The following is a 6,000-nucleotide window of genomic DNA, read 5'->3' as shown; positions in this document are numbered from 1 at the left end:
CTTTATTGTGACTGGGGTTGGTTGTCTCGAAATTTTCATTACTTTTGTTTTCTCCACATTCATTTCCATGCCATAGCACCTTCCAATTTCAATTAGTCTATCAATCATGCCCTGTAGCATTTTATATGGAAAATATTTTGTGTTGATGTACGTATTCATTATATCGGTACCTGGTAACAAAGTGTACTAGACACACATTTTCTTTTGTTGTTTAAAGATGTTGATACATAAGATTTTATCCCTTTACATGAAGCTGAAACTTGGTCTCTCCTCCTGTGGGAAATGCGGTATAGGCTTTGGTTTTGAGGTCAAAGTGCAGAGGCGAATATCTGGACCGAAGGGAAGAGTAGTAGAAGGAAGATGGATAGAATTAGGTAAAGAGGAACTTCAGGACGTTTTCTCTTCACCAAAATATTATTAGGTTTAGAGAGTTAAGTATGTTTTGAGATGGATCAGACATGTAGGACTAATGTTGAGTTGAACCATTAACAAAAACATTTAGTCGCAAACCTGAAGGAAAGACGCCGGTTGGGAGTCGTAGAAGTAAATTTAAGGAAAATTTAAAATAAGTCTGAACGGAGAAACATATTATTGTACGTTTTTAACTGAAATGACAATAGTTGAGTCCCAATGGTGGACTCTACTCAACGCCGCGATAATTATTGAGTTCCATAAAGAGTGAGCAATTATTCTTGCCCAACAGGCTGATTGTAAGCTTGTCTGCTCCTTGGAGTTTCATTGTTGGGCTCCTAATTAATTGGATACTTAGTCACTTCTGTGCCCATATCAGGCCTGTAGAACATGTGGTGAAGAGCTAATGATCCAAGATGAGACTGTTACACATGTTGCAATTCCAATTACGTTAAATGAACCCGAAGTGCCCGCGTACGTGCACTCAGTACGTGAACAAGAGGAATACAGAGCAGTATGGAAACGTGTGATATGTAGCTATCATATTTGTACTTCGTGGAGCGGAGTCCCCCTTGAAAATTTAACAGTCAGTCAGCTAGTCAAGAGATTTCCATCCTTTTATGGAATCCGAATGTTCGTTACCAGTTTCAGAAGATCCTATCTGTTGTCTCTATGATGAGCTGGATGATTCCAGTTCACAACTCCCCGCTTTATTTATTTAATGGTCATTTTATTTTCCTCTGTGCTTAGCTCTTTCAGGTGGGAGTTTTCTTTAAGATTTTCCGATTAAAATGTTGTACATATTTGTTATCCCTTCTATGTGCTGAATGTCCTGCTTAAATCGTAAACCTTACTCGAGCGGTAGTCGCTGGCTTCCCATCGCGGCGGCCCGGGTTCGATCATGGCTCTGGTCAAGTGCGATTTGTGGTGGACAAAGTGGCGCAGGAACGGATTTTCTCCGTGTACTTCGGTTTCCCCTGCCAATCTTTATTCCACAAATTGCTCCACAGTCATCCTCACCTATCATCTGGGTCTGGTGCAATAGGCCAGAAGTGTCCGCAGTACAAGGGACTTAGTCGCACCCCACTAGCAATAAAAAAACTTTTAATGCAGAATACTAGTTATGAAGTCCCTCATGATACAATTTCTTCTAGCTTCCTATTGCATTCTCTCTCTCGGTTCCAAACAGAGTCCTTTTTTCACAATCCATTTCTTAAATATCCTCAATTTATGCCCATCTGTATATGTGAGACATCCCTATATATCTGAAGATAAAATTACAGATTTGTGCATTCTTATCTCTACGTTTTTAGGCATGTAAGAAGAAAGTGTAGGATTGTAATTGTAATCCGGCGCTGGTTTTATTCTACTTACCTGCATTTCTGTTCTCTGCACGAAGCTGTGTAGGACATTAAATTATTTCAACATTAGTATGGAGATTTGACTTTAAGGCAAGATGTCTTCTATTTGCAACAATATTCGTTAGACCTCGGGGGCACGCGGTAACGTAGTTGGTTGAGGCATTGTGCTACAAGTCCGAAGGTCGTCGGTTCGAGTCCCGATGAAGTTAATTTTTCAATTGACCTAATCCTTCTAGCCGCACTATGGCATTGGACTCGACACAACCTCTAACAGAAATGGAATCTTCCTGATGGTAAAGGGTGGCCGACGTGCAAGGCTGACAACCTTACCGCCATCCGTGGGCAGATTGTCTAGAGAATGTGTGGGAGCCTCGAAGTCTCACAACCGTATGGGCCCTCACAGCCTGTTACAGAGATAGCTTTACCTGACGCAAAGAGAAAAGCACAGTTGAAACGAATGAGATTATGAAAACCGCCGCACACCGGTCTGAGTAATGATGCTGACGTCAGCTTCATGCTGACGAATCACGAATGAAGCAAGACTGCGTCTTTTGCCTCATGTCTTGATGCTTGTCTTGACGCAGTTGTGCGGCCGCCCTAGTAGAAGCAAATTCTCATCGCTGTATTTGTAACGTACATCGAAGCCTGCCTGGAGATCGACATCCCTTAAGTCGTCAGCATCTCTTCTGAGTCCTGTATAGTTTCGGCTGACATATACTCGAAGTAACATTCGTATATACCAGAGGGTTTGCGACCGCAAAGTCCTGACATTTTCATGCTTCGATATGCCTACTTCCTGCGCATGCTATTTGCATAACTCTACATATCCTTTTATGTGACTTCAGCATATGTTCTGCTGCTTTATGTTATTGTTGTACGATTAGGAGAAGGCTTGGTAACTTTGGATCTAGTTATGTTAAATTGGGTTACGTTATGTCAGGTTATGTTAGATCGATATTCTTGGTTTCGGTGTGACGTCGATTTTTAATTTGAATTCAGTTCGTGTCACAGACTGTTGAGCTGATGCCAGTAGATCGAAATATATTTTTTTAAAACATACGCTGTGGTAACCGTCTAAGTTAACTTGGATACCGGTTTTTATTCGGTCGTCGGTTTTTAGATCTGTATTGCTTTTCCTTCCGTACTCAACTCAGACACATCAGTGAAATAATTCCTTAATCTCGAAGAGTCACCTTTGTTACGGGAGTCATTGTCTTGATTTTACTAAATTTCAAGCCATCTTCTATATGCGTTTTAGGATGTCTGTCATAAGTCTCCTTGTGGCTTAATTCTGTGTCAGTTTACGTCTGGTATGTCATGAAATGAAGAAAGCAGTCTTCTGGGATTTGGCACCGTGTATATGTGGTGTTANTGCTTTCTTCATAGTCACCGCCGTGAAAGCCTCAAATCTTACATGTCATGAAATGTCTACGTAGGATCACTGCTGTGAGAACAGAAGATCTTTCAAATATGCACGCTTTTTTTTTTTTTAAATCCGAATATTTATCTAGCACTATTCTGACTTATTAAGAAAGGTTAACAGATGTTTCAGACAGTATTCTCCAGCTGTCACACATTCAAGATTTCGAAATAATACTAGGTCTGTATATGGCAGTTTAGTGATTTAAGAATATTGATACGCTGCCTAGTGTAGTGTATGGTGTGTTGCTGTAATGTACTGAGTAAGTGGAAATCATTTGTACCCTCAGATACTGATCCACATACCGAGTGCAATTAGACCTTGTTTGATATTTCCATTGTTAGAACTTCTCCTAATTCATCACAGAAGATGGATTTAGTGACTAAGGATTACTGTACATGCTATGTACATTATAACCCTCTAATGAAGCAAACCGAGCACCTAATTTAGTGTCCTTGGTTTATCAGTGTAATTGCTGTTACGTACTTCCCCTGTCCAGATGTGTAATCAACTCTGTATTAATTTCATTCTACACGTAGCCCAAACACCTGTCACTCACACAGAATTAATTTAAATTATATAAAATGTAATGTTATGAAATGGTGCAATAGAATGATTCTTTCCTGCAAAAAGGTCAGTGACACGATTCCGAGTGTGTAGACCACTGTAGTTAGTTTTGTAGTATAGTAACACAGAGGCTATTCTATACCTAGTTCTGTGCAGCTCTATCTTCATTATCAGATACTATTCGTAATTACAGTTAAGTATAATATATGTGCACATTGAAATAAATATATATTGTGAAGCATATGCCCAGTGCTAGGCAACGCCTCGGTAAACATATTCCCGAAGCATACGCTCTCAACAATAGAAGGAAATCAACTGCTAGGTAAAGGACAAATAAACAAGTATTCTTTACAATAGAGACGGTGTTTTCTGTGGGGTCCGTGCCGAAGAGTTACAAGAGGCCATAGTCGGTCGTACTTGAGATCAGAATTAAAAGAGTACAGCGGAGTATAACGGGGTCCAGTTGGAAGTCAGAATAGTTCCCGTGGAGTGACCAGTCGGAAGAAGATGACATTGTATCAGATAGTGACTTTGTTCATCCTAGCTCGTCGCACCAGTACTAGTATAAAAGATTATTAACGCCGCCCAGTGTGATTGATAAATGTTATTTTTTTTTAATCTTCCATCCTTTACAAGTTTCGGTCGTAGCGGCCATCTTCAGAAGGAGGTCGCTGTGAACGAAACTTGTAAAGGAAGAAAGATTAATAACGCATTATTTATCTATCACACTGGACGACGTTAATAATCTTTTATATCAGATAGTGATTTGTGAACTGTTGTAACCAGTTGTACGAGTATAAAGGTCCAGTAAATTTTAACGTTAAATATAAAACCCGTCTTATTAATCACGCAAGCCCCGGATAAGTGACAGTAAGATGGTTTTAATAAGTAACTTGTAATTTCAAATGGGCTGTAGTTTGTGAACTTAAATTAAGCTAGTTGATGATAAGATCCAGTATAGCGTTTGTCTATTCAGGATGTTATACACTTGCCAATTGCTAATGAAATAGTCTGTGCCAGACCCGTTAGTTTTTAGCTAATTAATTAAATATTATAACCTCGCAAAATATAAAACCTTTCGATGTATTTTAAAAGAATTAATGCAGTTCTTTTATTATAACAGAGGTTCAGGTATATATACGATCTATTGGAAGGATTTACATTTACATTTGGATCTGATAGCCTCCTTAGTGAATTTTGTCAAATCGTCCAAAAACGGATATGAACAAGTTCTAAATGCAATACAATACAAAATTCTGGTTCAGGCCAAAATTTCATCTATGCGTCTGCGGTAAAAAAAAAAGTTACTTGGAAAAACACGATATGCTGCATGAGTTCTGTATATATGAAACCGTGATCCTATGGAAGAAACATAGATATTCCGAAAATGTCAGTAGGGATCAGCCATGGAAGAAACTCCAGGCAACAGGGTAGCGTCTTGAAGTATTTCACATGTACATAATTAATTAGGAAAACATTTTTATCCTCCGTATGGTCTATGTCTCTTAATATCTGACATCTCTTGATGAATAGGGTGACTTTCTCACACGTCCCTGTCTTCTTCCGTCACTCTTATTCTTTCTATGATGTCAAATTTATAATTCAGAAGTGTACTGACAGTTATATTAGTATCCATACAAAAGTATTCGTTACAAACAGATATTAGTCATACTGTACGCTTTCAGCATATGATCTTCACGGCTGACTAGTGGACAATAACCTGCTAATTAGGTTGACCCATCTGCTCTTGCTTGAAGCAGTTGGCAAACATGAATACCTCGTTTGAGGCTTGTGTTCTACACTGCATTTCGAACAGGCACGCATCATAGCCATATTATTCAATGACCACATCGCAGACAATATCGCCATGGGCTTAAATAATGAATTAAAGAGCGATTGCAAGAAACTGAACATTATGGGTCATGAAGGTATCTTAAGTCATACGTAAAAGTGTTTAGGGGGCGAATGGTTCTGATTTAAATACGAAATAAAATAGATATTCGTGTTATGAGGATGGAAAACTGGATTTTTTTTAAGTATTGGCAAGAGTGCATGTCCTTTGTCCGAATTATCTTAAAATAAACTGTACATAAAGATGAAACTGTTTAATTTTTTTAAATTAATTTATTTGAATATATATGTTCAGGTTGACAGTAGATTTTTTCTTCTGACAGTCCATTACAGCACCACTTTATTGCGTAAATATTTATATGCCCGGAATTACTGGGTCTTTAGACTTTG

This window comes from Cryptotermes secundus, unplaced genomic scaffold, assembly GCF_002891405.2.
Source record: "Cryptotermes secundus unplaced genomic scaffold, Csec_1.0 scaffold540, whole genome shotgun sequence".
In the NCBI taxonomy this organism is placed as follows: domain Eukaryota; kingdom Metazoa; phylum Arthropoda; class Insecta; order Blattodea; family Kalotermitidae; genus Cryptotermes; species Cryptotermes secundus.
The sequence above is the reverse complement of the archived record's forward strand: the minus strand, read 5'-3'. Positions refer to the sequence as shown.